We start from the raw sequence: 14,521 nt of genomic DNA, 5'->3' as shown, positions 1-14,521 counted from the left end.
TTCGCCTTTCTCAGTCGCAGCCCTACCCGGTCCAGTCTGTGTAGCACCTCCTCCAGGTTGTGAAGGTGTTCTTCAGTATCGTGACCCGTGATGAGGATTTCGTCTTGAAAAACTACCATCCTTGGAATCGACTTCAGGAGGCTTTCCATATTTCGCTGAAAGATCGTGGCGGCCGAAAGAATCCCAAACGGACATCTGTTGTACTCAAACAACCCCTTGTGTGTTGTGATGGTGGTCAGCTTCTTCGACTCACTTGCCAGCTCCTGGGTCATGCAAGCTGAGGTCAGGTCCAATTTTGAAAAAAGTTTGCCACCGGATAGCGTCGCAAAAAGGTCCTCCACTCTTGGTAGCGGGCACTGGTCTTGGAGTGACACCCGATTGATGGTGGCCTTGTAATCGCCACATATCCTGACCGACCCATCCGCCTTGAGCACCGGCATGATCGGGCTCGCCCAGTCACTGAATTCGACTGGCGAGATGATACCTTCCGTCAGCAGGCCGTCCAATTCGCCTTCTATCTTTTCCCGCGTCACGTATAGAACCGCTTTGGCCTTGTGGTGTACTGGCCTGGCGTTGGGGTTTATGTGAATCACTACCTTGGCCCCTATGAAAGTGCTGATGCCGGATTGAAATAATGAGTCAAATTTGTCCTGGACCTGTGAGCATGATACTCGCTCCACAGAAGAAATTGCATTGACATCGCCCCATTTCCAGTTCACGACAGCAAGCCAACTCCTCCCCAGTAGTGCGGACCATCCCCCGGGACAATCCAGAGTGGCAACCTGTTCTCCGAATCTTTGTGGGCCACGACTACCATGGCGCTGCCGAGCACCGGAATGATCTCCTTTGTATATGTCCATAGCTGTGCGTCAATCGACAATAATTTTGGCCTCCTGGCCTTGGACACCCACAACCTTTCGAACTGTTTAATACTCATCGGGGACTGGCTGACCCCCGTGACTAGCTCCATTAATCCTGGGATGCCACTGAGGAGCACTTTCATCATTATCGGTGATGTCCTGGTATATGAACTGTATATGTGCTCCACATGAACTCGCTGAAATTCAGCTTACAGCAATTTCCCCCAGTATTCATTTGGCCTCGTAGGGCTTACGTCGGGCCCGTCCTCCTCGTACATCAACCTGACTGCAGGCTTCCTGCATATACGCCCCAAGTGACCGCTGGCGTTGCAGTTTCTGCAGGTATATTGCTGATACCTGCAAGCTCTGACTGGGTGTTTTCCTCCACACTTCCAGCATGAGCTGGAGGCCCCATTTTTGGAAACAAAAGCTGCATTACCAGTCGATCGTCTCTGATTGTCTCCGTAACTGTCCTTAAACGCACCATTAACAGGTGTTGATGTCCTCATTACTGGCCGCATTGTCCATTGCGATGGCCTGAGTCACCATTCAGCTAGCCATTGTCTCTGTTGAATTCCCTCTTTGGGTTCGACTGCATGCTGGGGCATATCAGAATGCCCTTGTCTACCTTGAGAACTGTGTGCCGCGTTAACAATGTTGACTCCCTGGTCGTTTGCCGCATTTGAGCCAAGAATTTTGTCATACATCATTCTGGTCTATTCCTCCTCTGAGATAAATGTCTGGGCTATCAGAGCCACCACTTCCAAGATCACGTCTTTGGTCTCAATCAGTTTCCTGAAAACCCCAGCGTGCCCGATGCCCTCAAAAAAAAAAGTCTCGCAGCATCTCCGCTCTGCATGCATCTGGGAACTTACATAGGCTCGCCAGTAGCCAGAGATCTGCCAGGAAGTCTGGAACGCTTTGCTGTTCTCGCCGCCAGTGCGTGTAAAACCGGTGTCTCACCATGTGCATGTTGCTCGCCGGTTTAAGGTGTTCCCCGATCAACTTACTGAGCTCTTCGAACGTCTTGTCCGCCAGCTTTTCTGGCGCTAGAAGGTCCTTCATCAGGGAGTACCTTCTGGATCCACAAACCGTCAGGAGATGAGCCCTGCATTTGTCGGCCGAATCCTGTCCCAACCATTGCTTAGTGACAAAACTTTGCTGTAGTCTCTCAATAAAGTCGTCCCAATCATCACCAACACAGTACCTCTCTTCTGTGCTGCTAGTGGCCATGCTCGAGTGGTTTAAATCCCAGTTTCTCGTCGCCAATAATAAGTCCTTACTATACAGTATAAATGCACACGAGGCCCGTATTTGAGAGAAGGTCACTCTGTGACCAGTTCCCTTCATTACCAAGACCTCAAGTGATGAAGGTGGGTGGAGCTTCCCCTTTTATACCTGGAAAGTCCAGGTTAGGAGTGTCGCCCACAAGTTCACCCCCTTGTGGTCAATGTTCTCAAGGTGTACAACTTAGGTCAGCTTATACATGGGTTACAATGATAGTTAAATACATGACAGGTTAGTTCAATTCGATTTGCCTTTTCAGTTTATATTCATTTGGGGCTGTTTTGTCTTAGCATCCTCCATTTCAGGGGAAGCTCGAAAAGCATGTGAGGGAGAAGGAAATCAAAGGTTTTGCTGATTAGAGTTAGATGAGGAAACATGGATGGAGGCTCAAATGCAGCATTAATGCAAGTATGGACTTGTTGGGCCAAATGGTCTGTTTCTGTGCTGTATACTCTAAGTAATTCTATATCCTTCTTCTTGACTGTTGACACAGTCAATCATACCATCCTCCTCCATTGCCTCTCTTCCACTGCCCAGCTCTTACCTATTTGTTCATACCAAGTGTTTCTCGACCAATGGCTTGTACACCTATCACATTACCTCTGAAGTCCACCAAAGATCCATTCTTCCCTATCTGGAATCTGACCCAATGCCTGCGACATTGATCTAGTCATCAGCGCATTTCTGTTTGTCGGACCTTTCTAGTGCAAATTGGCTGCCACATTTCCGACATTACAAGAGTAATTACACTTCAAAAAGGACTTCATTAGCTGTAAGGCATTTTGGGACTTATTAGATCGTAAAAGCCTCGATATAAATGCAAGTTTTTTCTTTACTGCTCTTCCTCAACTGAATGCTGTTCCTTGGGGACATCATCCACAGGCATGGAGTCAGATTCTAAATGGAACTCTATTGCATCTATGCTGTCAGATTGCAACCAGCCCTACCTGTTTGGAAAATTATATAGTTAAAGAGAACCTAAGTCCAGGGGAGTGATAGTTAGCATGCATATTGCCCTTTGTGCTTCAGGCAAAAGGAATGCCCCTGCAGTCCCTGCTCTCGTCCACACAGGGAGTAAGAACCTCGTACCTGTTGGACAAGAGCAAGGGTTGAGGCTCCTCCAATGCTACATTCTGAGTCCCCATACCTGCCTCACTCATAGTCACACCCTCCTGTCCCTGATCACGGACCAAATTTGAATTATTTAACCTAAAGGGTGAGACTGACTGCTGGAACACAGCGCCAAGATAACTCTCCCCTTCCCTGATGTGTCATAGTGTTTGAAGCTCGGACACCAGCTCATCAACTCGGAGCCAAAGTTCCTTGAGCAACCAACACTTACTGCACATGCAGTTGATGTGGATCACACTGCTGTTCAGCAGCTCCCACATGTTGCAGCTGCAACACATTGCCTGCCCTGCCATCTCTCATGTATTTAATGTGGGAGGAGTAAAAAGAAATGTCATATAGTCGGGGATAATATAGTTAGGGGGATAGATACTGTTCTCTGAGACCGAGAGCGTGAGTCCTGAAAATTGTGTTGCCTGCCAGGGTTAAGGAACTCTCCTCTGGGCTGGAGAGAAACTTGGAGTGGGAGGGGAAAAATCTAGTTGTTGTGGTCCACATAGGTACCAATGCAATTAATAATTAATTAAATAAATACGTTCGAGATGGCAGGGCAGGCGATGTGTTACAGCTGCAACATGTGGGAGCTGGTGGACACCAGTCTGATCGACAGCAACTGCATCTGCAGTAAGTGCGACCCAACTGAGCCCCGACCTGCAAGGACCATCAGCAGGTCAGGGCCTTCAAAGGAGCAGTGTGTGGCCCGACCCGGCATTTGGCGCGGCGGCCCCAACCTACAAGGAACATCAGCAGGTTGGGGCCTACCACTTTAAGGTACAGCGCGTGCTGGAGAGCGATGGCTGTGAAGAAAGCGATTGGATTGGACGTCACCAAGGTCACTGATTGGAGCATGGGCAGGTACAGCAGGAGAGACGAGGTTGGGGCGCAGGAATGGCGAGTGATTGTGGAGCGACTTGATCTGGACCAAGGAGAAGCGTGAGTTCGGGACCCAGAAGAGGCGGGGACCCAGAAGAGGCGAGGGCCCAGCACAGGCCAGCCCACACTGCGATGTGTGTGTGCACTACAGCTGGTCTCCAGTTGTCTCGGTTAATCCTTGCCACTGGACCAAGACCTAGCTCTGTCAAACCTGTGTGGTGGCTGGTGTGCAACGTCTACCACACGTTAAAAAAGTCCATGAACAGGCATCTTCCACCCTTCAATATGTAGTTCGGGACCTGGAATATTCAGTCCTTCATTGAAACACCTGTGAACTTATCCCTTTTTAGCGTGGAAGCAAGTCATCCTTGATACAAAGGACCACCTATGATGATTTGTTGATTGGCCAATTCTAATGTCCTGAAGCATGTCTTTTTTCCCTGTTTGAATCCAAACTGCCTGTGGAATGCCCAGCCCCCGAGGTCCTTTTCTTCAGCCTGTTTACAGATGATTTTTTTTCTTCTCCCATAAGCCTTCAGTCCTCTCTTAAATGTCTATATGTAACGACATTCGTGGACATTTCCATAGCACTCCGAGAAGATGTACATAATCCCGCCAAACTTTACACACTGCATACGGGAAGGGTACATAAAAATACATATTAAAGTCCATACAAATACATAGCGCCTTATTAAAATCCTTCTGCCGTCCCTTCCGTTTGCGGGTTAAAACTCGCAATATCCATTCCATCATTAGCAAAAAGGAGGGAGAGAGAAAACAGAGAATTATAGACCGGTCAGCCTGACATCGGTAGTGGGTAAAATGATGGAATCAATTATTAAGGATGTCATAGCAGTGCATTTGGAAAGAGGTGACATGATAGGTCCAAGTCAGCATGGATTTGTGAAAGGGAAATCATGCTTGACAAATCTTCTGGAATTTTTTGAGGATGTTTCCAGTAGAGTGGATAAGGGAGAACCAGTTGATGTGGTATATTTGGACTTTCAGAAGGCGTTCGACAAGGTCCCACACAAGAGATTGATGTGCAAAGTTAGAGCACATGGGATTGGGGGTAGTGTACTGACATGGATTGAGAACTGGTTGTCAGACAGGAAGCAAAGAGTAGGAGTAAATGGATACTTTTCAGAATGGCAGGCAGTGACTAGTGGGGTACCGCAAGGTTCTGTGCTGGGGCCCCAGCTGTTTACACTGTACATTAATGATTTAGATGAGGGGATTAAATGTAGTATCTCCAAATTTGCGGATGACACTAAGTTGGGTGGCAGTGTGAGCTGCGAGGAGGATGCTGTGAGGCTGCAGAGCGACTTGGATAGGTTAGGTGAGTGGGCAAATGCATGGCAGATGAAGTATAATGTGGATAAATGTGAGGTTATCCACTTTGGTGGTAAAAACAGAGAGACAGACTATTATCTGAATGGTGACAGATTAGGAAAAGGGGAGGTGCAAAGAGACCTGGGTGTCATGGTACATCAGTCATTGAAGGTTGGCATGCAGGTGCAGCAGGCGGTTAAGAAAGCAAATGGCATGTTGGCCTTCATAGCAAGGGGATTTGAGTACAGGGGCAGGGAGGTGTTGCTACAGTTGTACAGGGCATTGGTGAGGCCACACCTGGAGTATTGTGTACAGTTTTGGTCTCCTAACCTGAGGAAGGACATTCTTGCTATTGAGGGAGTGCAGCGAAGGTTCACCAGACTGATTCCCGGGATGGCGGGACTGACCTATCAAGAAAGACTGGATCAACTGGGCTTGTATTCACTGGAGTTCAGAAGAATGAGAGGGGACCTCATAGAAACATATAAAATTCTGACGGGGTTAGACAGGTTAGATGCAGGAAGAATGTTCCCAATGTTGGGGAAGTCCAGAACCAGGGGTCACAGTCTAAGGATAAGGGGTAAGCCATTTAGGACCGAGATGCGGAGGAACTTCTTCACCCAGAGAGTGGTGAACCTGTGGAATTCTCTACCACAGAAAGTTGTTGAGGCCAATTCACTAAATATATTCAAAAAGGAGTTAGATGAGGTCCTTACTGCTAGGGGGATCAAGGGGTATGGCGAGAAAGCAGGAATGGGGTACTGAAGTTGAATGTTCAGCCATGAACTCATTGAATGGCGGTGCAGGCTAGAAGGGCCGAATGGCCTACTCCTGCACCTATTTTCTATGTTTCTATGTTTCTAAAATAATACATGCCATTTGTACCCACATCGGTATAAGCCTGTGGCTGTTAGTGGGCACATATTTATAATTTATGCAACATTAAAACCACACAGGATCGCGTTGTTCATGAACACGTCATACATACACATCACAGTCAACCCCTGAACTTTACGCTGATCCAAATCTACATGCATAAAAGCAAGGTTTCTTAACTTACATGTCGTGAAGTTAGACTCGTGAGGTTGGGCCACTCCTATGTTTTCATTTGATACCCACATTGGGACCCTTTCCTTAGCTCATTATGCACGCATCATTCATAGCCACTTCATCGGACCCATTTCGATCTCATCCATTGAGGTAATTTATGGCTCGGACTATCTCGGTCACACGTACTATAAGTACCATCTCTACACCTAGCTGTTGTGACCCTATGTTCCCCTGGTTGCTTAAATGTCCAATGTACCTAAGTCTTCAATTGGCCCAATTCACTGTCTAAATTTACTATATCTTCCTTTTGGCAGTTACCCTTTTAATGCCTCCCTTACAGCGATATATACTTGCCTATGTAAATAAATACTTAATGAAACCCATGCCCAAGTCTCACAGTTTGGACTGTGATAAAGCAAAAAGTTCCCACCATGATGGGACAAGTCCCGGTGTATTGTAGTGATACAATATTCACCCTTCCCTCTATATGCAAATCGTACGGGAAAATATTGTCCTGCAATTATCTTCATGGTGCAGTTCCACGCTATACCATCCCAATTAAACCCGCACATGGGGGTTGCATGTTCTACCACTGTTATATATGTATACTTGTATTTACACTGTACAGCCACCAGAGGGCTGATCCCCTTTCGTCCCAAGGGATCCCATAATCCCCTGGGAGCACAGGTATTTAAGGAGGCTTCACAGGTTGGAGAGGCACTCTGGAGACCTGCAATAAAAGACTAAGGTCACACTTTACTTTGAGCTCACAGTGTTCAGTCTGACTCTTTCTCCATACATAACAACTGCCGATGAGATACAGATAGCAAAACCAAAGATGCAGAGAACAGTGGGCATCCTGGAGAAATTATCGGAGGGAGATGATTGGGAAACTTTTGTGGAGCGACTTGACCAATACTTCATGGCCAACGAGCTAAATGCGGAAGAGAGCGCTGCCAAACGAAGGGCGATTCTCCTCACCGTTTGTGGGACACCAACACATGGCCTCATGAAGAATCTGCTCACTCCAGCGAAACCCACGGAGAAATCGTACGATGATTTGTGCACACTGGTCCGAGAGCATTTGAACCCAAAGGAAATCGTTCTGATGGTGAGGTAACGGTTCTACACCTACAAAAGGTCTGAAGGCCAGGAAATGGTGAGTTATGTCGCCGAGCTAAGACGCCTTGCAGGACATTGCGAATTTGAAGGACATTTGGAGCACATGCTCAGAGACTTTTTCATACTTGGCATTGACTACGAAACCATACTTCACAAACTTTTGACTGTGGTGACTTCAACCTTGAGTAAGGCCACAGTGATAGCCCAGGCGTTCATTGCCACCAGTGAAAATACGAAGCAAATCTCTTAGCACACAAGTGCCACTACAAGTACTGTGAACAAAGTGATGTTGTTTTCAAATTGTAACGTACAGGGCAGGTCACACATACCTGCAGCTACATGTACGCAGATGTCTCAGAGTCCACCATCAAGGGTGATGAATGCAAGGCGGGGGTGATCATAGTTTCCATTCATGCCGATTCAAAGACTATGTTTGCAAGGGCTGTGGAAAAATGGGACACCCCCAACAAGTGTGCAGGCGAGCTGCAAAGCCTGTTAAACCTGCAAACCACCAGGTTGCAGAGGAGGACAGATCCACGGAGGATTACGATGAATCAGAGCCTCAGATCGAGGAGGCAGAGGTACATGGGGTGCACACATTCACCACGAATTGTCCCCCGATAATGCTGAATGTTGAACTAAATGGACTCCTGGTGTCAATGGAGCTGGACACGGGTGCAAGCCAGTCCACCATGGGCAAAAAGACTTTCAAAAGGTCATGGTGCAACAAGGCCTCAAGGCCAGTCTTAACTCCAGTTCGCACAAAACTAAGAACTTACACGAAAGAACTGATTCCTCTAATCAGCAGTGCTACCATAAAGGTCTCCTATGATGGAGGGGTGCACAAGCTACCACTCTGGGTGGTACTGGGCGATGGTCCCACGCTGCTTGGCAGGAGCTGGCTAGGAAAGATACGCTCGAACTGGGACGATGTCCGAGCGCTATCGCCCGCATATGACAATTCGTGTGCCTAGGTCTTAAACAAGTTCCCCTCGCTGTTCGAACCAAGCAACGGGAAATTCCAAGGAGCAAAAGTACGGATCCACCTAATTCCGGAGGCCGACCCATCCATCACAAGGCGAGAGCAGTACCGTACATGATGAGAGAAAGGGTAAAGATCGAGCTAGACCCGCTGCAAAGAGAGGGCATCATTTCCCTGATTGAGTTCAATGAGTGGGCCAGTCCTATCGTCACAGTCCTCAAGGGAGACAGCACTGTCAGAATCTGTGGCGATTACAAAGTAACTATCAATCGTTTTTCCCTGCAGGATCAATACCCACGACCAAAGGCCGACGACCTCTTTGCAATGCTGGTGGGAGGAAAGACTTTCACGAAGCTGGATCTGACTTCAGCCTACATGACGCAGGAGCTGGAGGAATCATCGAAGGCTCTCAACTGCATCAACACGCACAAAGGTCTTTTTGTTTATAACAGATGCCTGTTTGGAATCCGATCGGCGGCGGTGATATTCCAGAGAAACATGGAAAGCTTACTGAAGTCGGCCCCGCACACCGTGGTCTTCCAGGATGACATCTTGGTCATAGGTCGGAACACAGTCTAGCATCTACAGAACCTGGAGGAGTTTCTTAGTCGACTCAACTGCGTGGGGCTCAGGTTGAAACACTCAAAGTGCATTTTCCTGGCGCCTGACGTGGAGTTCCTGAGAAGGAGGATTGTGGCGGATGGTATCAGGCCCACCAACGAAAAGAAGGAGGCAATCGAGACCGCACCGAGGCCACAGAATGTGAAGGAGCTGCAGTCGTTTCTGGGACTTCTGAACTACTTTGATAACTTCTTAATGGGTCTCAGCACACTGTTAGAACCACTACATGTCTTACTATGAAAAGGGGATGAATGGGTTTGGGGCAAAAGCCAAGAAAATGCCTTTGTAAAAGCGAAAAAATTGTTATGCTCAAACAAATTGCTTGTGTTGTATGATCCATGTAAGCGTTAGGTACTAGCATGTGATGCGTCATCACATGGCGTTAGGTGTGTATTGCAACAAGTTAATGATTTCGGGAAACTGCAACCAGTTGCTTATGCATCCAGGAGTCTGTCTAAGGCTGAGAGAGCCAACTGCATGATTGAAAAAGAAGTGTTAGCGTGTGTCTATGGGATAAAGAAAATGCATCAATACCTGTTTGGCTAAAATTCGAATTGGAAACTGACCATAAATCACTTTTCTCCCTGTTTTCTGAGAGTAAAGGGATAAATACCAATGGATCGGCCCGCACCCAGAGATGGGCGCTCACGTTGTCCGCATACAACTATGCCATCCGTCACAGGTCAGGCACAAAAAACTGCGCCGATGCTTTCAGTAGGCTGCCATTGCCCACCACGGGGATGGAAATGGCGCAGCCCGCAGATCTAGCCATGGTTATGGAAGCATTTGAGAGTGAGCAATCACCCGTCACTGACTGGTAGATCAAAACCTGGACAAGCCAGGACCCCTTATTATCTCTAGTCAAAAGCTGTGTGCGTCACGGGAGCTGGTCCAGTGTCCCAGTGGAAATGCAGGAAGAGATAAAGCCGTTCCAGTGGCGCAAAGATGAAATGTCTATACACGCAGATTGCCTTCTGTGGGGCAATCGAGTAGTGGTCCCCAAGTAGGACATTGTAATGATGAAAGCGATAGCCAGATCCCACGTGTGGTGGCCCGGTATCGATGCAGACTTAGAGTCCTGCGTTCACAGGTGTAATACATGCTCGCAGTTAAGCAATGTACCCAGGGAGGCGCCACTAAGTTTATGGTCTTGGCCCTCCAAACCGTGGTCCTGGTTATACGTCGACTATGCAGGCCCATTCTTGGGTAAAATGTTCCTTGTGGTTGTAGACATGTACTCCAAGTGGATTGAATGTGAGATAATGTTGGCTAGCACATCCGCTGCCACTACTGAAATCCTGCGGGCCATGTTTGCCACACACGGCCTACCCGATGTCCTGGTGAGCGACAACTGGCCATGTTATATCAGTGCTGAGTTCAAAGAATTCATGACCCATAACGGGATCAAACATGGCACATCGGCCCCGTTTAAACCAGCGTCCGATGGTCAGGCAGAGCAAGCAGAGCAAGGCTTGAAGAAGGTAACTGAAGGCTCCCTGCAGACTCGCCTATCCTGAGTCCTGCTTAGCTACCACACGAGACTCCACTCGCACACTGGGATCCCACATGTTGAACTGCTCATGAAAAGAGCACTTAAGACAAGGCTCTCGTTAGTTCACCCTTGTGATATATTCACAGAGCATAGCACACACAGCTTTCTAACATGGCAGGCAGCTCTCTCGGAAGTCTCCGGAAATCTGCCTAGTTTTTTTATTATTAACCCTGCACCTGCAGTACACAATACGTCCACATCCACAGTGTGGAGCTACAAACATTACAAGTTTACAGACATTACACTTCTCTCTTCTTAATGAAGAAGCCATCATAACAAATATCATACATAACTTTCACGTTGATACATAACACAGGAAATAAACTTTTTTTTTCCATATTTACAAATTTAACTTTACCACTTGTTTTCTGTTTCGAAGAGGATACCTTCGTTCTCGAACAGAACCTTCCAAACATGGTGTCGATTTCACACTATTCGAGGTTCATCCTGAGGAACGTTTTCCTCCACGGAATTTCCTTGATTTTCATTTGAACTCACTCTAACTTCAGGCTCTTTGTTTTCCTGACTCGGACTCAGACTTTCATTCTGATTCTCTCCTGGATTTGTTTCCAGTACATTGGATTTCGGATTTGCGACTGGTGTATCAAAACTATCTGATGAGTCAGAAATAATTGAATCATTCCCACCTTCAGCTCCTTCCATGTCTGTAGGTAAAATATGATCAATATGAACAAACCTAACCTGTCCATTATCAAACACCTTTACCAAATATGTGCGAGGACCACATATCTTCACCACTCTTCCTGGTAACCACTTTAACCATTTATGGTGATGGTTCTTCACTCTCACCTTCTGGTTTAATTTCACACTTCTCTCTTTTACTCTACCTCTATCCTGATTCTCTTTAGCTGTGACTGGCAGTTCATCACTGTATGAAAAAAAAACACTTCTTCCCAATCGGGTGTAACTTGTGATGGGGAAGGCAATCTAGACATTGCATCAGCATTACTGTGATCAGCTGATCATCTGTATTCAATATCGTATGTATAAGCTGACAAAATCAAAGCCCATCTGTGCATTCGGGCTGCAGCTAATGTTGGAACTGGGGATTTTGGATGGAGGATTGCTGTTGGGGGCTTATGGTCCGTAACGATGGTAAACTTACGACCATAAATGTATTTGTGAAACTTCTTGACCCCAAAAAATAATGGCAAATCTTCCCTTTCAATTTGCGCATAATTACTCTCACTGGCACTGAGAGTGCGTGAAGCAAAAGCAATTGGTCTCTCCTCCCCACTACTTAATACATGAGAGATTACTGCCCCAACTCCATATGGAGAGGCATCACATGCTAGCTTAATCTTCTTAGATATGTCATAATGAACTAACATGGTGCTCTCTACCAATTTGCTTTTACACTCCTTGAATGCTGTATCGCATTCTTTTGACCACTTCCAATGGACTTGTTTTTTCAAAAGTTAATTCAGTGGATGTAATACTGTAGCCAAATTTGGTAGGAACTTCCCATAATAGTTAAAAAGATCCTAGAATGAACGAAGTTCAGTGACATTCCTGGGAGTGGGTGCATTTCTGATCGCATCCAATTTTTCCATGGTTGGATGTAAACCATATTTGTCTACTTTGTACCCTAAGTACTCCACTGAGTTTTTAAATAACTCACACTTATGAGTAGACACTCGTACTCTGTTCTTCTCTAGCCATTTGAGGACTTCATTCAATATGTTATTATGAATTTGCCTATTTGGTGCTGAAATTAGTATGTCATTCAAATAACATACTACCCCTTCAATACCTTGCAAAATCTGGTTCATCACCCCTTGGAATATGGCAGGGGCGGAAGACACTCCAAATGGTAGCCTATTAAATTGATATAGGCCTAGATGAGTATTTATAGTCAAACATGACTTGGACTCCTCATCTAATTCAAGCTGTAAGTAGGCATTCGGAAGATCCAGTTTTGAGAAAATCTGACCACCTGTCAGTGTTGTGAACAAATCTTCTATATTCAGCAATGTATTGGGGACATTACCCTCTATAACCTGGTTTACGGTTACTTTATAATCACCACACAATCTTACCTTACCATCAGACTTAGGTACAACAACAATGGGTATAGCCCAATTACATCGATCTATCTTACAAATAATGTTCTCAGTCTCTAGTCTTTTGAGTTCTTGCTCAACTTTCTCCTTGAGTGCATATGGTACGGAACGTGACTTGTAGTAAACTGATCTAGCGTCCTTCTGTACCCTGACACTCGCCTTGAAGCCTTGGATCAGACTGCCTGTTTCACAGAACACCTTCGGATACTTCTTGATAACCTCATCCGTTGATGAAAATCTCGCTTCCACACAGAAAATCTTACTCCAATCCAGCTTCAGTGAGCTCAACCAATTTCTTCCTAGTAAGGCAGGCTTGTCTCCTTTCACTACTATTAGAGGCAAGTTCTGAAATTGATCTTTATATTTCACCGGTACGGTGATACGGCCTACCACAGGAATTTTCTCTCCCGAGTAGCATCGCAGCTCTATCTTGGATTTCTCCAGTTGAAAATCACGCAATTTGTCGCGATATCGTGACTCCAGTACTACACTCACGGATGCACCCATGTCATTTTCCATTGGTATCTTGAATCTCACAACATCTATGTGGATTTTGATGCTTTCCGAATCGCTGTCCGTTAACCACATGCTCCTGATGACGTGTAACTCTAACATCTCCTCGTCCTGTTGTTGTTCTTCCATGCTATGTAGTCTCTTTGGATTTCTATTCATAGCTTTGAATGCTGGACTCATCGCTTTAAAAGCTGGTTTACCCTTCAGTTGGCATGCCTTCGCAAGATGCCCAGGCTTTCTGCAGAAGAAGTACTCTGCCTTCAAGTATGGACAACTTTGAGCAATGTGTTGTCCCAGGCACCGATAGCACGACTGCGACGCTCTGGTAGAATTTCCAGTTTCTGAGCCTTTCGGCCATGCCCGTTTACTTTGAACCTGCAGGTGATTTACCTCGATTGACTGATGCCCGTAATCATTATTTAATTCTCGGGAATATTGTTCGGCTATGCTCATCGACCTTGCTGTCTGACAAGCAATATCAAAAGTCAAGTTATCCGTCATCAATAACTTCCTTCTGATCACATCATTTTTCACCGCACAAACAAAACGATCCCATAATGCTCGGTTTTGAAAGTTTCCAAAATTACAGTGCAGTGATAGCTTCTTTAATGCAACGATGTAATCACTGATACATAATTCAGCCTTTTGATTCCGAATCCTGAAACGATAGCTTTCAGCAATTTCTAACGGTTTGGGATTATTGTGCTGCTCCAGCTTCATTAAAATCTCTTTAAGCGTTGTGTCCTTTGGCTCGTCAGGCACAAGCAGATTTACCAGAGTGTCATACAATGCCGGACCTGCCTCCGATAAGAAGATCGCGCTCTTACGTTCCAACACAGCCCAGTTCTGGACTGCATTGTCTGGAACTTCGATTATGTTATTTGCAGTGAAATACATTTCTAGCCAATCCACATATGCTTTAAAACGTTCCCGGTCATGTCTATATTCACCCAAATATCCCAATACACCTGCCATTTTAATCTCTAGCTGTTCACACCATGTGCTGTATTTTACTTCTGGATTTTTGGAACTTTTTTCAAAGACAGAAACTTCCAAAGTCTTCTGTCGGCTGGCTGAATCCTTCACCAACAAAATTTATGCTTTAAATCATCCGAAA

The sequence above is a fragment of the Pristiophorus japonicus genome, chromosome 2 (genome assembly GCF_044704955.1).
Source record: "Pristiophorus japonicus isolate sPriJap1 chromosome 2, sPriJap1.hap1, whole genome shotgun sequence".
Taxonomy (NCBI): Eukaryota; Metazoa; Chordata; class Chondrichthyes; family Pristiophoridae; genus Pristiophorus; species Pristiophorus japonicus.
This window is presented reverse-complemented; position numbering follows the sequence as displayed.